This window comes from Hylobates moloch, unplaced genomic scaffold (assembly GCF_009828535.3).
Source record: "Hylobates moloch isolate HMO894 unplaced genomic scaffold, HMol_V3 SCAFFOLD_18, whole genome shotgun sequence".
Classification (NCBI taxonomy): Eukaryota; Metazoa; Chordata; class Mammalia; order Primates; family Hylobatidae; genus Hylobates; species Hylobates moloch.
In genome coordinates, this window is record NW_026652293.1 from 10,908,923 (window position 1) to 10,936,885 (window position 27,963).

Consider the following 27,963-nt stretch of genomic DNA (forward strand, 5'->3'; position numbering starts at 1 on the left):
CTCCTCATTGCTTTACCCCCAAACTTTCTAAGGGCTCCCCCACTGCAGTGCAAGCTGGCCTTGGGCGCAGTTTTGCAGCCAACCTACTCCCCTGGAAAGGTGGCTTCCTTCTCCAATTAGCCTGAATGAGCTTTAGTAAGCAATTGAGAGAACCGTGTTTTTCCGACAAACGGTCACATGTCCATTGTTATGGCATCTGCAGAAAAACAGAGTGATCCACCCAAGTCAGGAGCAAAACCCAAGTAGATGCCTCTAGGGGCACATGGCCCCTCACATCACAAGCCAGAACCTAAGCTAAGCATTTTTTAAATTGAGTTTGAGACTAGCCTGGGCAACATAGTGAGACCCCATCTCTATTTTAAAAATGAACAAAATTACCTGGTCATGGTGGTGTATACCTGTAGTCCCTGCCACTTGGGAGGCTCAGGTGGGAGGATCACTTGAGCCCCGAAGATGGTGGCTGCAGTAAGCCAAGATCACACCGCTGGCACTCCAGCCTGGGCAACAGTGAGACCCTGTCTCAAAACGACAACAGTAACAACAACAACAAAATATATATATATAGCGACTTGAATAGGAAACCATAGTATTTCATTGTTTTAATTTGCATTTATTTATTTCTAGTGAAACTTTTATATACTATCGGTCATTTCTGTTTCCTTTTTTGAGAACTGCCAAACGTTGCCCTAGTAGCCAAAAATATCCGGTTGCTATTCTGCCTTTTCAGTTTGATCTGAAAGAAATAAAGGCATTTAAGCAATGGAAATTAGATTTCTGCATGTCCTTGGGAAGAATATATAAATTGGAAAAACAGGAGAGCTGAAACCTGAACCTTGGGGTTTAGCTTAAGGTCAACCAACTGATTATCTAGTCAGCTATAAAATGCGAATGTCATTTCTTCATTTCCCTCACACATAATAGGCTCTCAGTACATACTTGTGAATCAGCTGCTATTTGCTGTGGGTAGATAGAGGCAACCTGTGCTTTCTGCTCCGAGTATAGAAACTTCCGTTTTCTATTGGGGAGAGCAGTTGATTTTGCAAAGGCCTGATTTTTTCCACATAATTGTCTGTGGTTTTACAAAAACACAGAATAAAAGATGGGCAGTGGTGTACTGACATTTCACAAATTGTCACCATGTAGTATATGAGGCTACACATGCAACTGAGTAACTATGAGGACTTCTGCTTCTGGTAATGGTGGATAGGTCCTTCGTACTGACCAGCTCACTGGTTAACTGGAAAGGCTGGACAGAATACTTCAGAAATCTGTTTGAAGGCACCAAGAGAGCTGACACGACTTTGAAAAATTGCTAAACCAGGACAGCAGAGGAGATGGGAACCCTGGGAAGTGGCTTGGTGTGAGGGCCACTGTTCTCCTGGGAGCATTTGCCAAACTTGGAGGCGATTCAGAGGCTTAGCAGTGATTTTAGCAGCCTTTCAGAAGTAGGGGACAGGGCCTGTGAAAGGGCGATGGACTTGGTGGTGTCCCTCACTTTTGGTTGAAGCCCTCAGTCTTTTGCACCCCAGGAATAAGGGTGAGGCGGTGTAGGAAACAGGTTCTCGGGACTGCAGCCCAGCCTCCGATTACGGATCTTAATCCTTGAAATTAGATTAAGGTGATCCCAGAGTGGTAGTTTGCCCAAACTCTTTGGATAAGCAAACAAACCCTCTCTAGAGGATATTATTATTATCCTAAACTTCAGATTATTTCTACAATTTTGCTAATACAGTATCCTGAGTACAACAAGATGTAACCAGGCATGCGAGACAAGATAGCAGGCCCATAGTGGCTAGAGACAGTGGCACTATCAGACTAAAATAACTGCTTACCATGTTCAAGGAGAGATACTAGTTTGGGAATTTCAGCAGCTACATGGACATGTTTTTCAAAAAAGTGAATTCTAGAGTTTGTAAGAATCCAATAATCAAAATTAAGAATACAGTGAAACCTTGGCTGGGCATGGTGGCTCGCGCCCGTAATCCCAGCACTTTGGGAGGCCGAGGCCGATGGCTCACGAGGTCAAGAGTTCAAGACCAGCCTGGCCAATGTGAAACACTGTCTCTACTAAAAATACAAAAATTAGCCGGGCATGGTGGCGAACGCCTGTAATCCCAGCTACTTGGAAGGCTGAGGCAGGAGAATCGATTGAACCCAGGAGGTGGAGGTTGCAGCGAGCCGAGATCGTGCCACTGCACTCCAGCCTGGCACAGGGAGAGATTCCGTCTCAAAAAAAAGAAAGAAAAAATACAGTGGAACCAGCATGGGCAACATAGTGAGACCCTGTCTCTACAAAAAATAAATAAAATAGCCGGGTGCGGTGGCACCTGCTTGTAGTCCCAGCTACTTTTGAGGCTGAGATGAGAGGATCATTTGAGCCCAGGAGTTAGAAGCTTCAGTGAACTATGATGATGCCATTATACTCAAGCCCGGGCCATCGATGAGCCCCTGTCTCTAAATTTAAAGTTCACTGGAATGCTTTAACAGCAGCTTAGGCACAACTGAGGAGAGAACTAGAAAACTAGGGGCTAGACATAACTAACAGTAGATGTGTAAGACCATAACACAGAATCTTAGATGACATTACTGAGAGAAAGTAAAAGAAAACAAATTCATGGGGCCAGGAAACTATAGCCCACAGGCCAAATTCATTTGGCCAGTACCTATTGAGACTTAGAAACTTTCAAGCTAAAAAAAAGTTTTCACTTTTTTTTTTTTTTGAGACAGGGTCTTACTCTATTACCTAGCCTGGAGTGCAGTGGCACAATCACAGCTCACTGCAGCCTCGACCTCCCAGGCTCAGGTGAGCCTCCCACCTGGGCCTCCTGAGTAGCTGGGAACGGGCACGTGCCATCACGCCCGGCTAATTTGTATTTTTGGTAGAGACAGGATTTGCCATGTTGCCCAGGCTGGTCTCAAACTCTTGGGCTCAAGTGATTCTCCCACCTTGGACTCCCAAAGTGCTGGAATTACAGGTGTGAGCCACTGCACCTGGCTGGTTTTTATGTTTTGTAAATGGTTATATAAGTATCTCCAATTCTGCCTCAGCCCACAAAGCTTAGAATACTTACCTAACCCTTTAAGAAAAAAGTTGGTTAACTCCTAATATTGTTAACAATCTCAACTTCAAACTGGTGTATAAATTCAGTAAATCCCAGTCAAAAACTCAAAAAGTTTGTGTGTGTGAAATTCAACAAACTGATTGTAAAAGTTAAATGAAAATGCAGAGGACCAGGAGTAGCTGAGACAGTCATGGAGAAAAACAAGGTGGGAGAATTTTTCTATTGGACAGACAGTGTAGCTTGTCACAAGGATAGACAAATAGACTAATGGAACAAAAGAGCTCAGAAACAGACCCATGCATATATATGGACACTTGATTTATGATAAAGGTAGGAGTAATGATTTGGAGGGGGCATGAGGAGAGCTTCTGCAATGCTGGTAATGTTCTACATTTAAAAATCTTGATAGTTGCTATGTAATAAATTGAGCTGTACATCATCTGTGTACTTTTTTGAACATGTATTTTCACAATAAGGTTTTTATTTTTCTTGGGACAGGGCCTCACTCTGTCACCGAGGCTGGAGCGCAATGGCATGATTGTGGCTCATTGCAACCTCGAACTCCCAGGCTCAAATGATTCTCCTGCCTCTTAGCCTCATGAGTAGCTGGGACTACAGGTGCATGCTGCCGTGCCCGGCTTTTTTTTTTTTTTTTTTTTTTGGAGAGATGGGGTCTCACTGTGTTCCCCAGGCTGGTCTGGAACTCCTGGCCTCAAGTGGTCCTCCTGCTTCAACCTCCCAAAATGCTGGGGTCACAGGTGTGAGCCACCATGCCTGGCAACAGTAAGATTTTTAAAAAAATGTAAGTAGTGGTTCTATACAAAGCCCACTTTTCTAAACATCAGTTCTTCCCTTCAAAATCAGATAGCATTTCATTTCCATTATCTCTTAAGTGTATACATATTTAAAAATTAAACACCTGACTCTACTTCCTCACTTCTAAGGATGATAAATCTCATAAGCATAAGGACTCAGAATAAATATCCTATTTGCTCTTGGTGCGTGGCCTAATGTCTGACAAATTTATAATAGTTAAGTAAATAGTTTTGAAGAGAATTTAAAATTGTGCTGAATACTGTTATTTTAATGGGACTAATTTAAAGAAGTTCATGCAGACTTTTGAAAATGGAGCTAGAGGTTACAGCAAATTATATTTATTTTTTGGTTTACTGTAGCACTTTATTTTTCCTTATGTAAATAACAGTGGAAAACCAAAATTTGTGGTCATCTCTTTAAAACTTGAGAATTATGTACAAAAAACTTACATAAATTAAAAGAATGAATAAATTTACAGGTGTAAATGTAAACTGCTTCTAGCTCAAGACTTAACACTAATAGACCAGCAAGACAGAAATGAAACTGGTTCAGGAGCTCTTGCCAGGCTCTAGAAAAATCCTGGAATGGCTGGGCACAGTGGATCACCTAAGGTCGGGAGTTTGAGACTAGCCTGACCAACATGGAGAAACCCTGTCTCTACTAAGAATACAAAATTAGCCGGGTGTGGTGGCGCATGCCTGTAATCCCAGCTACTTGGGAGGCTGACGCAGGAGAATCGCCTGGACCCAGGAGGCAGAGGTTGCAGTGAGCCGAGATCGTGCAATTGCACTCTAGCATAGGGAACTGGAGCGAAACTCCATCTCAAAAAAAAAAAAAAAGGAAAATCCTGGAACACTGAGCTCTCTGACACATTATTAGTACCTGCACAGATAAGGAAACTGCAGGTCACACAGACGCATCAAGCCACAGACTTCCCTCCCACAAGCATGTCCTCACCTCAGCCATGAAGTTACTGAGCCACATGTACTAAGAGTATAAATCAAAGATATGTACAGGGTATTAGACAGATACCAAGGGAACAGTTAACAAAGTCAAAATCAGCAACAAGTTCTACAATCCGGTGCTGATATACAAGCTTCAAGGACCAGTTCTTTTGAAAGGCTTATTCTGGTTTATTGAGTCTAGCATGAGGTGTATGCATTTGCCAGGGGCAAATTTATACTTCTACATTAATCCGTGAAGCACATGATACGTGTCTGCTTGCAGTCCATTTAGAAGCATTTGCAGTGGGTGATGGAGGGGCTTGATTCATCCTACTCCTGCTTGATGATCCACATCTGCTGGAAGGCGGCCAGGATGGAGCTGCCAATCCACACAAGGACTTGCACTCAGGGGAGGTGACGATCTTCTTGGAGCTGGGCACCAGGGTTGTGATCTTCTGCATCTTGTAGGTGATGCCCAGGTACACGGGGGTGTCACCAGACAGCACCACGTTGGCAAACAGGTCCTTATGGATGTGCACATCACACTTTATGGAGTTGAAAGTGGCCTGGTGGATGCCACAAGATTCCATACCCAGGAAGGAGGGCTGGAACAGCGCCTCCAGACACTGGAACCACTTGGACAGCTCCTAGATCTTCTCCAGGGAGGTGGAGGACGCTGCGGTGGCCATTTCCGCAGCTTCTCCTTGACGTTGCGCACGATCTGCCGTTTGGCTGTGGTGGTGAAGCAGTAGCTGGGCTCCCTGAAGATCTCCATGGGTTGGTTGGTCAGGTGCCAGTCATCCAGATGCAGGATGGCATGGGGGAAGGCATAGCCCTTGTAGACGGGCACCGTGTGGGTCTCGGCTGTGTATGATAATACTAGTGGTGTGACCAGAGGTGTACAGGGACAGCACAGCCTGGATGGCCATGTACCTTGCTGGGGTGTTGAAGGTCTCAATCCGAGTCATCTTCTTTCTGTTGGCCCTGGGGTTCAGAGGGGCCTCAGGCAGCAGCACTGGGTGCTCCTTGGGAGCCGTGTGCAGCTAATTGTAGAAGGTGTGGTGCCAGATCTTCTCCATGTCATCTCAGTTGGTGATGATGTGGTGGTCCACGGGGCACTTTCAGGGTCAGGATGCTGCACTTGCTCTGGGCCTCATCACCCAGGTAGGAGTCCTTCTGGCCTATGCCCACCATCATCTGGTGCCGGGGATGCCCGATGATGGAGGGGAACATGACTCGGGGGAACTGTACCCAGCAAAGCCAGCTTTGCATGTGCTGGAGCCATTGTCAATGACAAGTGCCACGATCTCTTCTTCCATTGTGATCAGCAGAAGAGCAGGCAGTGGAGTGATGGGAGAACCCAGAGTGTGCGCTGGTGGTGAGTGGGCGAGTTACATTTCTGATACAGGAATAGTTGGGGGGCCAGATGTGGCAGTTCACACCTGCAATCCCAGCACTTTGGGAGGCCAAGGCAGGAGAATTGCTTGAGGTCAGGAGCTTGAGGTTATGGTGAGCCAAGATCACACCACTGCACTCCAGCCTGAGTACCAAAGACTCTGTTTCAAAAAAAAAAAAAAAAAAAAAAAACAGAATAGGTACTGTACTTTTTTTTCAATGCTGTTTGAAAAAGACAGTGAAAACAGTTATACAGGTTAGTGAGAGAGTATTTCAGTGTGGTCGTGACCATGGCTAAGTCTTCAGAGGGTAAGGGAATAAAGATGTTAACCTCAGCAGGTGCTAACCTTTTTTTTTTCTTTTTCTTTTTTTTTTTTTTAGAAAGAGTCTCCCTCTGTCGCCTAGGCTGAGTGCAGTGGCGTGATCTCCACTTACTGCAACCTCCACCTCCCAGATTCAAGAGATTCTCGTGCGTCAGCCTCCTGAGTAGCTGGGACTACAGGCATGTGCCACCACGCCCAGCTAATGTGCTAACCAACCATTCAATTATGACCAAGATTTTCTTGTGTTTGGAAAATTAAATTCCTGGAATCTGTAGGTGTCAGAATTTAGAGTTAAGTGGCAGGAGTGTCCATCAAATTCACTTGAAGTCAGTTGAAACTTAGAATGCATTTTGCCTCCGAGAGAAACAATAGATGTTGAGTAGTTTTTAACCTATGACAAGCCCATATGTGTACTGGAAGCACAGCGCCATAACAAACAGTTCTAATGTGGAATGCCAGAAGCAAGGCCTCTGCTGCTGTGAGGGCAGGGTCCCTTCACAATCCAAACCTGGTGACCCCAGACAGTCTATTTCAAGTTGAGGATCAGGATAAACTCTGACTTACATAATGATAGGGAAACTACTGAGGAGATAGAATGTGGGCTGGGAACACTTACTGCCTCAAGGAGGTAAGAGGAGAGTGAGAAGCTCCATGGGTTTATACATCATCCCTTCTCCCCTGTGTCCTGAATGGGCCCTGAAATGAGATGCAAAATAGGGATTGGCTGGAAACTGGGGGTTCTATCCTAGGCAGCAGTTGTCTGAGTCAAAGGGGAAATAAATTTCAAGCTAAGACAGTAAGAAAAGAAAGCTCCTATCGACACTCAGCTTGGGCAACTGTTGTAAGGTATTTGTAAGAAATTCCAGGCCAAGCGCGGTGGCTCACACCTGTAATCCCAGCACTTTAGGAGGCTGAGGCGGGTGGATCACCCGAGGTCAGGAGTTCAAGACCAGCCTGGCCAACATGGTGAAACCCCGTCTCTACTAAAAATACAAAAAATTAGCTGGGCATGGTGGTGGGTGCCTGTAATCCCAGCTACTTGGGAGGATGAGGCAGGAGAATCGCTTGAACCCAGAAGGTGGAGGTTGCAGTGAGCCAAGATCGTGCCATTGCACTCCAGCCTGGGTGGCAGAGCGAGACTCAGTCTCAAAAAAATAAGAAAGAAAGGGCCGGGCGCGGTGGCTCAAGCCTGTAATCCCAGCACTTTGGGAGGCCAAGGCGGGCGGATCACGAGGTCAGGAGATCGAGACCATCCTGGCTAACACGGTGAAACCCCGTCTCTACTAAAAATACAAAAAATTAGCCGGGTGTGTTGGCGGGCGCCTGTAGTCCCAGCTACTCGGGAGGCTGAGGCAGGAGAATGGTGTGAACCCGGGAGGCGGAGCTTGCAGTGAGCCGAGATCGCGCCACTGCACTCCAGCCTGGGGCACAGAGCAAGACTCCGTCTCAAAAAAAAAAAAAAAAAAAAAAGAAAGAAAGAAATTCCACCATTTGAAAGCCAGGTACTGCCTGTACAGTCTTGGCACTGGCTCAAGAATAAATCCTGAAACATGGTCCTGGTCTATCACTGTTTACCTTGATTCTTCACCACTAGGTTAACAGGATATTCTTGTTCCCACAAAAGCCTCTCCATCCAACTTCTTTTATCCCTCCCATGCCCAGACTGATGGGTGTTACTTCAATTCACAGTGTCACTTCATTGCTATGTGGTGGAGGAGGATGGGGAGGTTATATAGAGAGAAAGGACACAGGCTTATCAGGATACTTTGGATTGCTTGAAAACTAGAGTTGACCATTGGGTTAAGGAAACAGGAGCATGGAAAGCCAGGGTGATACCATTTTAAAATCAACTCCAGCTTAAAACTAGCAAGGCACATTCCTTGCCAGTCACGACCCATGGCCATAAGATGTTTTAGTAATGCCTGCAAGAACAAACTCCTATGACAGCAGAACGTCCAGCTGTCCCAATATTGCATAACAATATATGTTTTAAAAATAGTTATAGTTATGCTTTGACATACTTACTCAAATGCCAAGGATAACTTTCTTTTCTTTTTTTTTTTTTTTTTTTTTTTTTTTGAGATGGAGTTTGGCTGTTGTCACCCAGGCTAAAGTTCAGTGGCGTGATCTTAGCTCACTACAACTTCTGCCTCCCGGGTACATGCGATTCTCCTGCCTCAGCCTCCCAAATAGCTCGAAATACAGGCGCACAAACTGCTGGCATTACAGGCATGAGCCACTGCACCTGGCCGAGATTTTGTTTTTCTTATACAATTCAGTGAGTTCTAGGTAAAATGGAAACATTAGAGACTAATTTGACACTGAGAAAAAAAAAACGTGAAAAAGGCTTCTTAAAAACCAAACTTCCAGCCGGGTGTAGTGGCTCCCGCCTGTAATCCCAGCACTTTGGGAGGTCAAAGTGGGTGGATCACTTGAAGCCAGGAGTTTGAGACCAGCCTGGCCAACATGGTGAAACTGCATCACTACTAAAAATACAAAAATTAGCCGGACATGGTAGTGCATGCCTGTAATCCCAGCTACTTGGGAGGCTGAGGCAGGAGAATTGCTTAAGCCTGGGAGATGGAGGTTGCAGTGAGCCATGATCACACCACTGCACTCCAGTCTGGGCAACAGAGTGAGACTCCATCTCAAAAACAACAACAACAACAAACAAACACAAACCCTAAAAAATCCAGACTTCCATAAAGACTTTAACAAAAATTTTGGTCCATAGCTTTCCTTGGATTACTTGATGGATGTCTGAGTTATATCCAATTAAGAGAAGTTTATGATATGGAAAAACATGTTTCTAGGATTGTGGAATGGTTTTCTCTATAAAATGCTTCTTAAGTTTTCAGATTCACAGACAAGTGAGTGCCCTTTGCACTCCTTCCCTTCCCTGTGTTGTTCCTTTTCCTGCTGAGCCTTCTGAGCCCCAGGAGTCATGGGATGCTCATGTTTCTTTGTATTCAATGGGAACTGGGGGTTAGAGGCCCCTGCCCAGGGCTGTTGGATAAATTGAGGTTCAGAGGCATATTTGCCAGCACCTGCTGGTTCTCAGTCCCCCTTGTCCCCTTTCTCAGCTGCATATTTGCTGTCTATGCCTCGCTAGTGACATACGCGACCCTCGGCTTGTATGACCTAAGCTTATACCTGTCATTTTCCTTCTGGTCTTGATGGTTTTCATTCTTTGGGTTGTTTAATTCAGCATCTCTCTGGGCGGCATTGGAGGGCAAAAGCCTCTTGGGAACTAGTCTTATTGAGAAAAAGAATAATGTTGTCTAATTCAGAAGCCATCTAAGGGTCAATTCAAATTATAGACTTGAAAATGGTTACTCGGGCCGGGCGTGGTGGCTCACGCCTGTAACCTAGCACTTTGGGAGGCTAAGGTAAGTGGATCACCTGAGGTCAGAAGTTCAAGACCAGCCCGACCAACATGGTGAAACCCTGTCTCTGCTAAAAATACAAAATTAGCTGGGCATGGAGGCGCATGCCTGCAATCCCAGCTACTCGGGAGGCTGAGGCAGGAGAATTGCTTGAACCCGGAAGGCAGAGTTTGCAGTAAGCCGAGATGGCACCATTGCACTCCAGCCTGGGCAACAAAAGCAAAACTCCGTCACAAAAAAAAAAAAAAAGAAAAGAAAAGAAAAAAAGAAGAAAATGGTTACTTGGCTGGGTGTGGTGGCTCACACCTGTAATCCCAGCACTTTGGGAGGCCAAGGCGGGCAGATCACCTGAGGTCAGGGTTCAAGACCAGCCTGACCAACATGGATAAACCCCTGTCTACTAAAAATACAAAATTAGCTGGGCGTGGTGGTGCATGCTTGTAATCCCAGCTACTGAGGAGGCTGAGGCAGGACAGACACTTGAACCTGGGAAGCAGAGGTTGTGGTGAGCCGAGATCATGCCATTGCACTCCAGCTTGGGCAACAAGAGCGAAACTCCAACTCAAAAGAAAAAAAAAAAAAAGGTTACTTATGGCTGGGCACAGTGGCTCACGCCTGTAATCCCAATACTTTGGGAGGCCAAGGCAGGAGGATCACCTGAGGTCACAAGTTTGAGACCAGCCTGGCCAACATAGTGAAACACCGTCTCTACTAAAAACACAAAAATTAGCCGAGCGTGGTGGCAGGCACCTGTAATCCCAGCTACTCAGGAGGCTGAGGCAGGAGAATTGCTTGAACCCAGGAGGCAGAGGTTGCAGTGAGCCGAGATCATGCCACTGCACTACAGCCTGGGCCAGAGAGCAAGACTCCATCTCGGGGGGAAAAAAAAAAAAAAGCTGGGCGCGATGGCCCACACCTGTAATCCCAGCACTTTGGGAGGCCGAGGTGGACGGATCACCTGAGGTTGGGAGTTCAAGACCAGCCTGATCAACATGGAGAAACCCCATCTCTACTAAAAATATAAAATTAGCTGGGTGTGGTGGCGCATGCCTATAATCCTAGCTACTTGGGAGGCTGAGACAGGAGAATCGCTTGAACCCGGGAGGTGGAGGTTGTGGTGAGCCAAGATCGTGCCATTGTACTCCAGCCTGGGCAACAAGAGTGAAACACCATCTCAAGAAAAGAAAATGGTTACTTATGAAAAAAGGTAGAAAGGAACCAGTAAGTAGGGGAGAGAGATGTAGAAGTTTTGGAAATGAAGATGTATTTTTGGTAAGGCAAGTTATAAAGAGGATAATTTTACATAAAAAAAGGTAGCTGGGCACGGTGGCTCACACCTGTAATCCCAGCACTTTGGGAAGCCGAGGCAGGCAGATCACCTGAGGTCAGGAGTTCAAGACCAGCCTGGCCAACATGATGAAACCCCATCTGCACTAAAAATACAAAAATTAGCCGGGAGTGGTGGCACGTGCCTGTAGTCCCAGCTACTCGGGAGGCTGAGGCAGGAGAATAGCTTGAATCCAGGAGGCAGAGGTTGCAGTGAGCCGAGATCGCACCATTGCACTCTAGCCTGGGGAACAGAGTGAGAGACTCTATCAAAAAAAAAGCTTTAACCCTTTAAATCTCAGTTTTTTTTAGCAACCAAAATCCTAATAAACATAGCATATGAATTATCTTGATAAAATGTAAACTCTTGGGGTTTTATTTTCTTGTTTTTTTGTTTTGTTTTGTTTTGTTTTTTGTTTTTTTTTTGAGATGGAATTTTGTTCTTGTTACCCAGGCTAGAGTGCAATGGTGTGATCTTGGCTCACTGCAACCTCCGCCTCCCAGGTTCAAGTGATTCTCCTGCCTCAGCCTCCCTAGTAGCTGGGCTTACAGGCATGCGCCACCACACCCAGCTAATTTTGTATTTTTAGTAGAGACGGGGTTTCACCATGTTGGTCAGGCTGGTTTCAAACTCCTGACCTCAGGTAATCCACCCGCCTTGGCCTCCCAAAGTGCTGGGATTAGAGGCATGAGCCACTGTGCCCGGCCTGGATCGTTTTTTAATACTGCCTCTGGCAAACCTTGACAAAAAAGGAGGAATATAAAATAAAAAATAAAAAAAAACCCTAAGCCCCTCAACAGAGCAGATCCCCCTCTTGGCCAAAGAGAATTTTAAAAATACCCTGAAAAAGGCCAGGCGCGGTGGCTCATGCGTGTAATCCTAGCACCTTGGGAGGCCGAGGTGGGCGGATCACGAGGTCAGGAGATCGAGACTACCCTGGTTAACATGGTGAAACCCCGTCTCTACTAAAAATACAAAAAATTAGCCAGGCGTGGTGGCGGGCGCCTGTAGTCCCAGCTACTCGGAGAGGCTGAGGCAGGAGAATGGCGTGAACCCGGGAGGCGGAGCTTGCAGTGAGTCGAGATCGCGCCACTGCACTCCAGCCTGGGCGACAGAGCGAGACTCCGTCTCAAAAAAAAAAAAAAAAGATAGTTATAATCATGCTTTGAGGTAATTACACACTCAAATGCCAAGGATAACTTTCTTTCAATCAACAAACTCCTAAATTGTCATGCTGTCAGCCCGCCAGCATGTAGACATAACTTAGCTTTAACATCGTTAAGGCCCCTACATAAGAAGAGTTGAAAACGGGGATGGCACGTTGCTCCTCTTGCTTTCTGAGGACGCCTTACTCTGTAACTGAGTAGCTTTCAATAAACTACCTCTTACTGTGCACTCTGTGACTCGCCGTGAATTCCCTCCTGCGTGAGATCCAAGAACCCTCTCTTGGGGTCTGCATTGGACCCCTTTTTCCAGCAACAGTGAGACTCTCTGAATTTTGGAATATTTTAAATTCCTGAAGAGGTGTGTGAAAATGGTGTGCCTGTAATGACAAAGGAGTTCAGTAGGGTGATATAGAGTAGAGGAGGAGGAAAAGTTAGAAATGAAACTCTAAGCTAGAAGGCAGTCTAGATAATAGAGATAACTCCAAATAGCTTATAAGAGGATTAGTTTTAATCAGTTTGATATAAAGAAGTATACTGCCAATGGCAGGGATGGGGGGGTTGTGTAACTTCCATAAATAACACTGAATGTCACTGTTTCAATGTATTTATAATCCCCGGGTTACAGTCAACTCAGGAATGGAAAGACATTTTTAACTGGCTGACTCTACCAGCAGGTGGAATGAGTGCTTCATGAGGTGAGGCAAGCAAGAGATGATAGTGTTGAGTTTATGATATTTTCAGTTTATTACTAGGCAGCTTTATTTTAATCACTGATAGGCCTGCCTTCAGTGGAAGGCAACAACTCAAATGCAACATTTGAGTTGTTTTGCTAGGGGTAGTGACAGCCAATGAATAGCCGTCTCTTAACTCTTTATATACATGAGGTTTCAAAGCACTTATTTGGATGTTTGCCCACATTCTCTCACCTTATCCCCTAACCAGAGGCATCTACTTTAGAGCTGGCAGCCTCATGCAGCCCATTAACAAGGATTGAGACCAAAGAATACTTTTCAGACTTTGAAGTTAACCTCTGCACTCTGGACTTAAACCTTCTTGAGTCATCTGAACAGGCATTTCGTTTCAAAACATTTCAAGACAGTTTTGAATGACATTGCTAGAGTCTGGTGTAAAAATGGGTGCAGGCATCCAGGGGACAGCTGGTCTGATGTCACACTGGGCAGTGACAGGGTCTTCCTGAGTTCTATCAGCAGAAAGTCATATCAGCTGCAGATTTTCCTCAGGTAATTCAAGTCTCCAAGCCTGATTCTATACAAACTGGATGCAATCACCTATTCAAGTCTCCAAGCCTGATTCTATACAAACTGGATGCAATCACCTGTCCACTGGGAAGTGGGGATGAATAGGAGATGGCGATGCTTTGGGTTCCTCTGGAATGTGCCTCACAAATACTAAGGGTAATCATTGGGCGGGGTGGCCAATCATTTGATAAACCAAACACCAATTAACCCTCCCAAAAAGAAAGGGGCTAATTTGTTACACTTAGATATTTCGCAGTAAAATATCTCAGCTAAGGAAAAGTTTGGAAAAAGGGAAAAAGTATGTGAATGCTTTTTAGCATGGAACAATATGAAACCACCACTGGAAAAAAATAATGCACAAGTAACATCTAAGTACTGCTCAGAATGCTGCAGTGATCACATCACTCCTCTGCTCAAAACCCCTCGATGGTTTGAAATTATATGCCAGGAAAATTATATGCAAGCTCTCCAGCCTAGCATTGAAGGCCCCACGCCTCCTTTTCACCTCCACCCTACAGGCCGCCCTCAGTCTGCTTTGGCCAGCCCGGACCCCTTGCTCTTGCAGGAATCTCAGTCACCTGAACCTGAGCAGTTGCTCCGGTCAAAAGGGAAGTAAACGTCAACTACCGGCGCCTGCAATGTCCTTTCCCATGCCTGTCTGCCTATCCTACCCACCCCAGCCGCATTTTGTCCCGCTCTGGAAACTCCCAGCAGTCGGTTCTCATCACAGCACCTTCTGTAGTGGTTGCTGAACTTAAGTATGCACCCTCCTCCAAGGCCGACACACTTTTCGAATCAGGTCAGCGGTGTCACTGGTGTAAAGTCCTAAAACTAAAACAGAACGAAGGTGTTTCCCCCAAAGATTCCACCTCGTAGACCCAGCACTCATCCCAACAGAGAAGAGGGTCGAGCTGGCCGGGAGGACGCGGACGCCCGAGACTCTGCCTCTGGCTTTACAAACTGTCCAATGACCCGCTGCGGCGGGGATGTTTCGTAAACGGCCGGCCAATAGCGGAGAGAGGGGCGGGCCTCGGTGGGGGCCTAGCCCAGTGAGAGTCGCGCGGGGGATGACCTCTGTCCAGCTGCGACCCAATGGGAGTCCCCGCCAGGAGACACAACCAGCGGCCCTCCGGGGATTTATAAGGCCCCCGCCAGCAACCGCGGGTTGGGATTCGTGGTGTTCCCGGAGAGCCCTATAGTGTCTGCAGTCAGCGACCCTCCAACTTCAACTACTGGATCGACCATGGTGAGGGATGCTGTGCGGGGGAAGGTGTCGCACGATGGGGAGGATGCCGGGGGCGCACGGGGGGTCGGTGGGAAGGGCCCGCAGCGCAACTTGCGCCCCGGCAGTCCAGGGTGTGGGGTGGGCTGCGCGGGGATGCCAGGGGTGTTTGGGCGTTCAGGGCGAAGGTGGGCTCTGCAGAAAGCCCGGGGACGCCCGAGGAGTCCCGGCACCACTTTTCTACCCTACTTCCCCTACGGGAGGCGGTGCGAGCTAGAAACGTTCTGAGCGCCCCAGAAGCGTTGCGGGACTAGGGAGGCTGGCGAGCGGTAAAGCGTGGGCGAGAACGTGGTGTGGTCGCTTGTGCGCTGCGCGCAAGGTCGGGCAGCGGAGTCGGCTCTGCGGCGGAGCGCGCTCTGGAGCCTGGAGGGGATCTAGGACCCGCCCCAAATTTCTCCCGCTGCAGTCCTGGACAAAGAGGTGCCGGCTTGTAGCTGCGGTCCCCGCCTTCCTCTGAGATCACACTCCCGCGCAGGAGGCAAGGCCCAGGATGATTGGGAAGCTCTAACAGATTTCTCCAGTTTAAAACCTGTTCCCCTGAATGTCTTTGTCTTGGGCGCCCGACTCTGGCCAGAGGTAGAGGTCCTCGCCCTTTGGCCCCATGCTTGACTAGGGATTCCTGTAAGCTCTTGGGGCCTTGAAAAGGATATTCTTGACTCCACTTTTCTCCTGTTTGGTGCCCAAGGACTTGAGGTCCCTCTGTTAAAACTGAGAACTTTGACTGGCCGGGCGCGGTGGCTCACGCCTATAATCCCAGCACTTTGGGAGGCCGAGGCAGGCGGACCACCTGAGGTCGGGAGTTCGAGACCAGCCTGACCAACATGGAGAAACCCATCTCTACTAAAAATACAAAATTAGCCAGCCGTGGTGGTGCATGCTTGTAGTCCCAGCTACTCGGGAGGCTGAGGCAGGAGAATCACATGAACCCGGGAGGCTGAGGTTGCGTTGAGCGGAAATTGCGCCATTGCACTCTAGCCGGGGCAACAAGAGCGAAACTCCGTCTCAAAAAAATCAAAGCAAAAAACAAAACAAAAAAAAAAAAACCCTGAGAACTTGGGGTGGGTACACAGAGGTCCCTGTACCCCCCGGAAACCTCTTGATCCCCGCCTCTGCTCTGAGCCCACTTAAAGGCTCTGAGGCTTAGAGGGTAGTTCCTAAGACTGTTAAACTGTTGCCTACTGTCACCCTAGAAGATCCCTTCTACATCTGGGAGGTGCTCGGCCCTTTTACATTGATCCCCTAGACTGTGGGTTGGGTGAAGGACCAGAAGATGAGAGGGAGGGTTTATCCATCGTAGGAGTTACCTGAGTGAAAAGAGTCGAAAGGTGGGGTGGGTCTTCTGGTCTCCGCTGCGACGCTTAATTAAGGAGTACTGGCTTGGATTAGCTTGCCTGTACTGCAGTTGGCAGGGACAGGTGTCTAGGGTAGGTGCCTGTCCCCCCAAAAGGGGAGTTTGTGGGTGAGCTTTCAGAAGGCTAGCTCTAACTCCAAGGCTGCTTCCTCAGTTGATCCACAGGTCTGAACTTAGTCTTCTGCCCTTTTGGGATGTGGGGGAAACAGTTGCTGCCAATGGGAGACCTCCTCTTCTAGGCCCCAGTGCTTGAATCTAGAAGCTCTTGGTGGGCCCGTCTTGGAATACAGGACTCTGAGCTTTCCCAAGGCACCCCAAGCAGCAGGGAGGACACTGTGCAGTGGGATTTGGCTATTTGGTTTTGGCTTTCTCTAGTTCCTGCCCCAGAGACCTAGGTATAACCACCTTCTTAAGCTCTGAGTGAATGAAGGAAAATGAGGGCCTGAAGGTGGTTTGGCTTAAAGTATGGGAAGGCTTGGAAAGAGAACCGAGTCTTCTGGACTTTGGTTCTTTGGTTTGTTTTTTTTGTTTTTTGTTGTTTTTTTTTTTTTGAGATGGAGTCTTGCTCTGTCGCCTAGGTTGTAGTGCAGTGTTGTGATCTCAGCTCACTGCAACCTCTGCCTCCCGGGTTCAAGTGATTCTCCTGCCTCAGCCTCCTGAGTAGCTGGGACTACAGGCGCCCACCACCACGCCCAGCTAATTTTGTATTTTTAGTAGAGACAGGGTTTCACTATGTTGGCCAGGATGATCTGGAACTCCTGACCTCAGGTGATCTGCCTGCCTTGGCCTCCCAGGTGCTGGGATTATAGGCATGAGCCACTGCACTCGGCCAGTCGTCTGAACTTTGGACTAGGTAACACTAAGCTTCAGCCTTTAGGGAGGAAAGACGAAGGGTGCTCCCAGGGAAGGCTTTTCAAGTCCCCACCTTTCACTCCACACCACTCAGGGCATATTCCTCTGCTCACCCTCGCAGTGTGAGTGCATCTCCATCCATGTGGGCCAGGCCGGAGTGCATATGGGCAATGCCTGCTGGGAGCTGTACTGCCTGGAGCACGACATCCAGCCCAGTGGCACCATGCCCAGCCACAAGACCCTGGGGAGCAGTGATGACTCCTTCAACACCTTCTTCAGGGAGACCCAGCCTGGCAGGCGTATGTCCTGGGCTGTCTGTGGACCTGGAGCCTGCTGTCATAGGTGAGTGGAGGGAGGAGTGGGGGCTCCTTCCCCCAGGCCATAGTTTTTGCTAGCGCCAATGTCAGATGGGAGCGCCGCTTAAGGGGAGAATACTTCAGATGGAAGCAGTCCCCAGCCATGAACAGCATTGAAGTCTGAAGTCTATTGCTTTTGTCTAGACTCTGTCCTCAGCAGGGGTCCTGGGGGCTTCCTATATTGACAGGAAGATCATTCGCACAGCTCTGCCGGGAAACTGCCAGATAGGAGTCAGGGATCAGGCCTAGAACGCAGACTGCAGAAAGGAGCAGATGTAAAAGCAGAAATTTAAAACTTGCTTTTCCCTGTCCTCAGACTCTTGAGGGTGGCCCATTGCATAAGAAGCAGGGAGCCAAGAACATTCATACTGGCCTCCTGCTTAGCCTGAACTGAAATAGGGCCCCCACGTAGGATGTGGGCCTATGTGAACTTGGCTGTTGCTGGCTTCCAGAGGCTTTCCTGCTTCCTCCCTTCTGCATCTGGATCTCCTCAGTTTCCTAATCATGACAATTCTACCCCTCCTCCATTTTTTGAAGCTGTTATTTTAGATGTTAAATGGTGGACTGGGTTTCTTCATTAGTCTGTATTCTTTTTTTTTTTTCCTCTTTCCATGGTGAAAATTTACATTAGTCTGTATTCTTATCCCGTTCAAAAGTGAAGTGAGATTCTCCTTAACACCACTCTGATTCCTCACCTAGCACAATGAAGTGGCTGTGATCAGAGGCAAAGGACCATTGAAGGTGCCACCTGCTCTCCCCGTCTCAAACCCAGGCAGGACTTGGCCTTAGAAGTGGGTCTCTGATCGGGAGGCTGAAGCAGGAGAATCGCTTGAACCCGGGAGACGGAGGCTGTGGTGAGCCAAGATCGCGCGATTGCACTCCAGCCTGGGCAACAAGAGTGAAACTCCGTCTCAAAAAAAAAAAAAAGAAAAGAAAAGAAACAGAAGTGGGCCTCTGGGATGCCGTGCATCATCACTCTGTTGAGCAGCTGTACCTGGGGAGGCTTAGCAGCAAAGGTTCTGGTGTCTGGCGTTCCCTTGGGGAATGAACCAGCTTGTTTTACCTTTGTTCTTTCTTCCTCTCAAGATGGGGTAAGAACTGACATTTATAGGCAGCTCTTCCACCCTGAACAGCTGATATCTGGCATGGAAGATGCTGCCAACAACTATGCCCGTGGCCACTACACTACGGGGAAGGAGATCATCGATTTGGTGCTAGAGCGAATCCGAAAACTGGTGAGCAGGCCTCTGGCACCTACAGGAGGTCATTGCATCCTTAACCCTCTTCCTGGCTGGGAGGCAACCACAGCCTGTGCTGGTACCTGACATCATTCCTCTGGCCTCTCAGTCCACTCAGCTTCTCCTAGGGGGATATGTGTTTTCTTTTTTTTTTTTTTTTTTTTTGAGACAGAGTCTCGCTCTGTCGCCCAGGCTGGAGTGCAGTGGCGCAATCTCGGCTCACTGCAAGCTCCGCCTCCCGGGTTCACGCCATTCTCCTGCCTCAGCCTCTCTGAGTAGCTGGGACTACAGGTGCCAGCCACCACGCCCGGCTAATTTTTTGTATTTTTAGTAGAGACAGAGTTTCACCATGGTCTCAATATCCTGACCTCGTGATCCGCCCGCCTCGGCCTCCCAAAGTGCTGGGATTACAAGCGTGAGCCACCGCGCCTGGCCTTGGGATATGTGTTTTCTGTCCTGGGTACAGATCTAGGGTTGGAAGCCTGAATAACCTGCTCTGCCTTGAGTTTGTGGACTCAAGCTTCTGCCCTGGTGGTTCCTCACTTTGCCAGGTCTGTCTGATTCAAGCCTTTTTTGACCTTTGATCCATCTCTACAACAGCTCAGCTTGTTGTTCTTAGACTCCTATGCAGATCTGTCCAGGTGGGAGGGGCTCCTGTTTCGCACTCAACCATTTCTCCAGTTCACCCTTCCCCTATCCGAGGCGTTGAGAACCACGAGTGAGGCTGCCTGTGAGCCAGGACTTCGGCCCTGTTGCTGTAGAGGGATTGCCTAGACATACTCTCTGCTGCTCAGTAGAGACTGAGGACTTGGAAGTGACCTGAGGAGTAGGATTCTGTGCTCCCTCCCTCAAGAATGAAAATAAAATACCTCCTAGGGTTAGACTTCTTTTATACTGTCACTACCATGTGTCTGGTATAGAGTGATGATTTTCTTACCCAAGAAACAGCTATATCAGAATCACGTGGGGTACTTGTTAAAGCTGCAGATTCCTGGGTTCCAGTCTGAGGTGAGGCCTCATAATCTGTATGTTCAACAGGATGCCACCACCACTCCCACTCTGCTGTAACTAGGGGGCAGGGCAACAAAACAGAGAGGGCCTGGCTCTCTGACTGCAAATCCTCTGTCCTGCCTCATCCCTACCATTGCATATACACAACACTGCCTTTCCAAGTCATCTTTTCCCTAGGAACTCCAAACCTCTTGTAGGTGATCTTTTTTTTTTTTTCTTTTTTGAGAGAGTTGCTCTGTTGCCTTGGCTGGAGTGCCACTAGTGGTGCAGTCACAGCTCACTGCAACCTCCACCTCCTGGGTTCAAACGGTCCTCCCGCCTCAGCCTCCTGAGTAGCTGGAACTACAGGTGCACACTGCAACACCCAGATACTTTTTGTATTTTTTTGTAGAGATGGGGTGTTGCCATCCCAGCACTTCGGTACACCGAAGTGCTGGGATTACAGGCGTGAACCACCACACCTGGACAGGTGATCTTTTTTCATCTCTATGGAGGTGAAGCAAAAGGACACAAGGGAACTTTCTCGAGGTGATGGGAATTTCTGTATCTCTGTTGGTTTGGTTATATAGGTGTCTGCGCATGTCAAATCATTCATTGTACGTCCAAAAGATGCACACACTTAAGTATAAACTATACTTCAAAGTCTTTCTAAAATACAGAAGTCAATGCAAGTGTAGTTAGGTAATAGTAGCTTTCAACACAGAAGTTTCCTCAGGAGAAGAGGGTTGGGACAGGTGACATGCCATCTACATCCTTAATGATGTTATCTCCTACTCCAGACAGACCAGTGCACCAGGCTTCAGGGCTTCCTGATCTTCCATAGTTTCGGGGATGGCACTGGCTTAGGCTTTACCTTCCTGGTGATGGGGCGGCTTTCTGTTGACTATGGCAAGAAGTTCAAGTTGGAATTTGCTATCTACCCAGTCCCCCAAGTGCCCATGACAGTTATAGAACCCTATAACTCCATCTTGGCCACCCACACCACCCTGGAGCACTCAGACTGCCTTCATGGTAGACAGCGAGGCCATCTATGATCTCTGCTGCCACAACCTGTGCCCTACCTAAACCAACCTGAACTGGCTCATCAGCCAGATTGTGTCCTCCATCACTGCTTCCTTGTATTTTGATGGTGCCCTCAACGTGGACCTCACAGAGTTCCAGACCAATCTGGTGCCCTACCCTTGCATCCACTTTCCCCTGGTGACCTACTCCCCCATTATCTCAGCTGGGAAGGTCTACCATGAGCAGCTCTCGGTGGCAGAGATCACCAGTGCCTACTTTGAGCCCTCCAATCAGATGGTCAAGCGTGACCCTCGTCACGGCAAATACATGGCCTGCTGCATGCTCTACCGTGGAGAAGTGGTGCCCAAGGATGAGAATGCCACCATCACCACCATTAAAACCAAGCGAATATTTGTTTTGCGGACTGGTGTCCCACAGGTTTCAAGGCAAGTGGGGGTAAAGGGCAGTTAGCACATGGCCTGTGTACCTGCTGAGAAGGGAGCTTCCTGCAGAGCAGGTGTGAGGAACAAATGCACAGGATCTCACTGTCACCCAGGCTGGAGTACACTGGCGTCATCTTGGCTCACTGCAGCCTTGACCTCCTGCGCTCAAGCAGTCCTCCTGCCTCAGCCTCCTCAGTAGCTGGGACCACAGGTTTGTGCCACTACACCCTGCTAACTTTGTATTTTTTGGAGGTGGGGGGGCTTCACCATATTGCCCAGGCTGGTCTCAGACTCCTGCGCTTGGGTGATCCACCTATGATGGCCTCCCAAAGTGTTACAGGTGTGAGCCACTGTGCCCTGCTAGAGGATGCTTTTAACTAGATAGATCTCAGTTGGTCTAGAAGCCAGGCCTTTGGACTGTAAGCCAGGGTGGGTTCTACTTGAAAGATTGCCTTGATGAAAGGAAAAGTATCAATTTCGTTTTACTTAGCCTGGTAAAAAGGCATTCCCTAGGGCTGCCAGTCACATGGGGAGAATGGCCTCCTCGTCACTTGTGCTAGGGATATAACCACGTGCTGTAGGCTCCTGCTCAGAAGGGAAGGCTTTCAGAAGCCAGAGAGGCCCATTATCAGATGATGGGGAAAGTGCGGATCAGAAGGTCAGAGGCTTCTTGTGTTCTGCGTCTGTGAATGCGTTCTCTTCCTTTTGCAGTAATGAGGAAGAAGCACTCATTTATGCCCCACCCTGTTACCAGTTGACCTTCCCAGGGTGCTGGGCATATGACCTAGTTTGTTTTATGGGTATTGTTCTGGGGTAAGACTCCAGAAAGATTAGAGATGGCAGCTGTGGCATTAGAAAACATATATAGCGGCCGGGCGCAGTGGCTCACGCCTGTAATTCCAGCACTTTGGGAGGCCGAGGCGGGCGGATCACAAGGTCAGGAGATCGAGACCATCCTGGCTAACACGGTGAAACCCCGTCTCTACTAAAAATATAAAAAAAATTAGCCGGGCATGGTGGCCTGCCCCTGTAGTCCCAGCTGCTGGGGGGATTGAGGCAGGAGAATGGCATGAACCCGGGAGGCGGAGCTTGCAGTGAGCCAAGATCGCGCCACTGCACTCCAGCCTGGGCGACAGAGCGAGACTCTGTCTCAAAATAAAATAAAAAAAGAAAACATATATAGCTTTCCTGCCCCGTGACACTGCTGTGGACATGACCACAACAGGAGGAGAGGCAGGGATAATAGCTGCGTGCTAGTGTGGAAGAGTTGTCCTGTAGCTCAGAAATGGAAATGTGGGGTAGGATATATCTGGGAAGCAGACTGTTTCTGCCTCCATATTAGGAAGAGCTTTAGCTGCTTTAAGGGAAGAATAGGCTGCCTTTAGGACATGGTCAGCTTGTTGTCCCTAGAGACTCTAATGAGAAGTTGACTTTTTTTTTTTTTTGAGGATGAGAAACACTAAAATGTATTATATATTCTGGGCTGGGTGCAGTGATTCAGGCCTGTAATCCAGCACTTTGGGAGGCAGAGGTGGGAGGATGGCTTGAGCCCAGCAGTTTGAGACCAGCCTGGGCAATGTGAGACTCCATCTGTACAAAATATTTTTAAAAATTAGCCAGTCGTGCTAGTGTGTGCTTATAGTTCTAGCTTCGCAAAAGGCTGAGGTGGGAGGATCACCTGGGTCCAGGAGGTTTAGGCTGCAGTGAGCTATGATTGCATCCCCCACACCAGCCTCAGCAACAGAGCGAGACCCTGTTTCTTAAAAAATAAAACAACATATTCTGGGTAGACAAATGGTTAAAGTAGGTCTAATTGGAGATCTTCCCTAAGTTTAACACTTTTTAAACTTAGTTTTTTAAGCTACAGGAAAATAGGAATACTAGTTCATTTAACACCCGTATAGCCACTCCCTTGACTTATCATCTAGGTCTGTTTCCTTTATTTTTGCTTTACTGACCCATTTAAACTCACTACTTTTTTGGGGGGTTGGCGGTGGGGGAAGATGGAGTCTTGCTCTGTTGCCCAGAATGGAGTGCAGTGGCTCCATCTTGGCTCACTGCAACCTCCACCTCTAGGGTTCAGACGATTCTCTTGTCTCAGCCTCCCAAGTCACTGGGGTTACAGGCATGCACCACCATGCCCAGCTAATTTTTTGTATTTTTAGTAGAGATGGGGTTTCGCCATGTTGGCCAAGATGGTCTCAAACTCCTGACCTCAAAGTGATCTGCCCACCTCGGCCTCCCAAAGTGTTGGGATTACAGGTGTGAGCCACTGTTCCCAGCCCACAAATGTTTTTTATAGTCAGTTTTTTAGTCATAATCTAATCAAGGAGCAGGCATTATGCTTATTTGTCTCTTAGCATAAGAGTCCACTCTTTTTCTTTCTTTTTTTTTTGAGACGAAGTCTCACTCTTATCCCCCAGGCTGGAGTGCAATGGTGCGATCTCGGTTCACTGCAAGCTCCACCTCCTGGGTTCAAGCGATTCTCCTGCCTCAGCCGCCCGAGTAGCTGGGATTACAGGCGCCTGCCACCAGGCCGGCTAATTTTTTAAATATTTTTAGTAGAGTCGGGGTTTTGCCATGTTGGCCAGGCTGGTCTCGAACTCCTGACCTCAGGTGATCCACCCGCCTTGGCCTGCCAAAGTGCTGGGATTACAAGCGTGAGCCACCGCACCCGGCCCCCTTTTTCTTGACTGACTTTGAAGGCACTAGTCTTGTCTTACAGAAGCTCCCTTATTCTAGACTTGTTTCCTTGTGGTGGTGATCATCTTCCTCTATCTTTGTTTCTTACAAGTTGACAAATGCCTCTTCCCTAATTGTGGGGATCCCCGTACAGACCCTTCCAGGAAACACAGAACCAGGCGCTTATACTTCTTTGTTTTTTCTTAGGTTGGCATCAACTACCAGTCCCCTACAGTGGTGCCCGGCGGTGCCATAGCCAAGGTGCAGCAGGCAGTCTGCATGCTAAAGAATACCACAGCCATCACGGAGGCCTGGGCTCACCTCAACCAAAAGTTTGACCTGATGTATGCCAGGCGGGCATTTATGCACTGTTATGTGGACAAGGGCATGGAGGAAGGGGAGCTCTCTGGGCCCGAGAGTACCTGGCTGCCCTGGAGAAGGATTATGAAGTAGGCACAGAATCTTTGGACAGCGAGGATAAGCATGAGGAGTTCTAGCGGTCCTGGCACCTGTAACACCTGGTCTCTCGCACCGTAGTTGTGTGTGTATCTCATTCCAGTATTCCCTGACCTCCTACAAATACAATGGATATTGCAAGCGATGTGGAACTCTGTAGAATTCTGCCCAGGCAGTGAGCCATCTTTAAGCTTCTCAGCTTCCTTTAATGTCTTTCTAAGTTAAAGGGCAGGGTGGCCTCTGCTGCTAGGGCCTCCAGCCAGGGCATGTCTAGTGGAGGATTGGCACTGCTTCCCTCCTGTGTGAGCAGACCACCCTGACACGTCTTCGCTGGCTCAGCACCCAGGCTGTAGTACTTCGACTTCACAGGGGTCCCTATGTGTACCCCCTTGTCTCCAGCCCACTTCGAGGAAGGGTAAGCTTTCTAGAGATTCTGATGAAAGCTGCCAGAAGTTTATCTGCCCCCAGCATTCTGGGACAGAAACTGCAGGACTTCAGTGCCACAAGGAATCAAGCACTTCTAACCACTCCTCCCACCTGATGGCCAAGAGAGGGCAGCAGAGGTTGCCTTCACAGGCCTCTCCGCATCAGCCATCTTAGACTTGAGGGCTCTGTCCTGATGCCTTACAAACGCAGGGTCCAAGAAATAGGATTCCAAAAAAAAAAAACCAGTGGTCTCCAGCCTGGAACTATGAAGATACGAAACAACTTACTTTAAGGAACAGGGTCTCGCTGTGTTGCACGCGCTGGAATGTAGTGGTTATTCTCACAGATGTGGTCACAGCATGCTACAGCCGAGGACTCCTGGGCTCAAGCCATCCTCCTGCCTCAGCCTCCCCATGTGGTGGCCTACAGGCACCACCTCATGCCTGGCTATGAAGTAAATCTTAAAAGTGCCTATGAGACTTTTAGGCAAGAAGATCCATATCTCTTACTCTCAACGGAGTTGCTAATGAGGAAATTAGGAACTATTGTTCTAGAGGCATAGCCATATCTGCTCACATGTGGTTTCAGAGATCAGTGTATAAAAGGTTCTGGCAGTAGCTAATGACTAAACAAATGGCCCCTTCTAGAACAGTCCAGGCTCAAGGAGGCTGCTTTTATTATTATTTTATTATTATTTTTTTTTATTTTTTGGAGACGGAGTCTCGCTCTGTCGCCCAGGCTGGAGTGCAGTGGCACGATCTTAACTCACTGCAACCTCCGCCTTCTGGGTTCAAGCGATTCTCCCCCCTCAGCCTCCCGAGTAGCTGGGACTACAGGCACACACCGCCACACTTGACTAATTTTTTGTATTTTAGTGGAGACAGGGTTTCACCATGTTGCCCAGGCTGGTCTCCAACTCCTGAGCTCAGGCAATCTGCCCTTCTCACCCTCACAAAGTGCTAGGATTACCGGCGTGAGCCACCACGCCCAGCTATTTTTTTTTTTTTTTTTTTTTTTTTTTTTTGAGACAGAGTCTCACTCTCCCGGGCTGGCATGCAGTGGCGTGATCTCAGCTCGCTGCAACCTCTGCCTTCCAGGTTCAAGCAATTCTTCTGCCTCAGCCTCCTGAATAGCTGGGATTACAGGCATGCGCCACCATGCCTGGCTAATTTTTGTATTTTTAGTAGAGATAGGGTTTCACTATGTTGGCCAGGCTGGTCTCACACCCCTGATCTCAGGTGATCTGCCCACCTCAGCCTCCCAAAGTGCAGGGATCACAGGCATGAGCCACCTCACCTGGCCAGGCTGCTTTTAAATAATGTGCTTAAAGTCCCCTCAGCCAGAAGAGGTTGCAAGCTTATGTACTCTTAAACCACAGAGAATCTCCACGGAGCCAGGCTCTGTTCCTGGCAAGGCCACTGAGCAGAACCTAACCCAGCCCCTGCCAGAAAGGTGAGGGCCGCCCATACTCTTGGCCTGGAACTACCTACTCTGGTTTTTGGACACTTAATTCTAGCACGTGTTTGCTCTCTTAAGCACCAGTAAGCCTTGGGGCTGCGTAAATATCATCTGTGGCCTTGCTTTGGCTTCAGGAAACTGGTTACTAGTGTTAATCTAGAGACTTATTCCCAGCATCTGTGAGCCTTGCTCCTTGATCCCTGGGAGGGTATTCGCCAAAAGGATGGAATCCCAGAGCCTACGGCGTAGTGCCCAGGGTCACAGACTGCCCCTACCATGGAACTGCATGCTTAGGTCCAGAGGGGCTGTGGCCTTGTGTGCTGGTCGGTGCCCACGTGTTGGGCCACTTCCTTTATTAGCATCTTCCTCTGTGTTTGCATTTCTGAGCAGAGAGGTCTGACAGTCTTCTGCTTGGCTGTATTCCCCCTTTCCCTCAGTCCCCATAGTCCCCAAAAGACAAGGGCCTCAACCTACTGTGTTCATTTGTCTTAATTCGCTAATAGCGTGGCTCTGACATGGGTGTGTGTCCTTACTTGTGCCCCATTTCTTTCGTGTAAGCAACACAAGTCTCCCTTGCTATAGCGGTTGATTTTTTCTATTTTACTCCAGAGTCTTTCTCCAAAGCTGTTCCTAGGAGACTGCTAACCTACTGGTTCCTCTAGTACTGGGTAGAGGTGGAATAAGGGCACAGAAGGAAGGGAAAGAGGTTGGAGAAACCTGCTCTATTAAAGTGCCTGTTGCCGGGCGTGGTGGCTCATGCCTGTAATCCCAGCACTTTGGGAGGCCGAGGCGGGTGGATCACCTGAGGTCAGGAGTTCGAGACCAGCCTGGCCAACATGGTGAAACCCCGTCTCTACTAAAAATACAAAACATTAGCCAGGTGTGGTGGTGCATGCCTGTAATCTCAGCTACTCAGGAGGCTGAGGCAAGAGAATCGCTTGAACCCAGGAGGCAGAGGTTGCCGTAAGCCGAGATCGCACCATTGCACTCCACTTGGGCAACAAGAGCAAAATTCCGTCTCCAAAAAATAAATAAATTAATTAATTAATTAATTAAAGTGCCTAATAACGGATCTGGATCTGTTGATGTTTGGCAGGTGCCCCTGGTCTGCTCTGCCGGTATCTTCACCCATAAACCAGTGAGCTGATGTTTTCTTTCCTTCTCTTCCTCTCACTGGGCCCATGAATTCATACATATTAGCAGTTCAATCCATCATGCAGAGAGACCACCTCTCCCCGAGCACATGCCCCAGGCCACAGGAAGGTGAACATCCAGTGAGGGTTGGACTCCTAACCCTGGCACTCCTGTGATGAGATACCAGATAGAATGAGTCAGTTAAAGCTGGGGGTTAGCAAGCTCGGTGATTTATTTGGATAACCTAGCAGCTGCCATACCTCTTCTGGCCCCCAGGTACAATGGAAGGTAAGTCACGTTCTCATCTATGACCCATCCCTCTTTTTGTACTTTTGAAATAAACAGGAAGGATTTTTGTTCAGTCTGCCTGACCTTAACTCCCACCTCCCCACCTCCAAGCCCCAGATAGGGCCCAGTCCCTTGGGAGAGCCTTGCCTGGGTTCCTTTCACATTATGGAACCTCTGATAGGGTGAGGATGGAGAAGAGAAATTCTTGCCTTGGGGTTGTGACCTGAAACTTAGAGACTCTTGGAGTCTTAACAAGCACAGTTGACCCTTGAACAACACAGGAGTTGGGGTGCTGACCCTGTGCAG

The 27,963-nt window shown here is 48.3% G+C and overlaps 2 pseudogenes; one reads left to right on the plus strand and one right to left on the minus strand.

Annotated features, from left to right (window-relative positions):
- Window positions 1-4,983: 4,983 nt before the first annotated feature.
- Window positions 4,984-6,226, minus strand: LOC131381839 (actin, cytoplasmic 2-like; annotated as a pseudogene).
- Window positions 6,227-14,701: 8,475 nt separating this feature from the next.
- Window positions 14,702-25,169, plus strand: LOC116457705 (tubulin alpha chain-like; annotated as a pseudogene).
- Window positions 25,170-27,963: the final 2,794 nt, after the last annotated feature.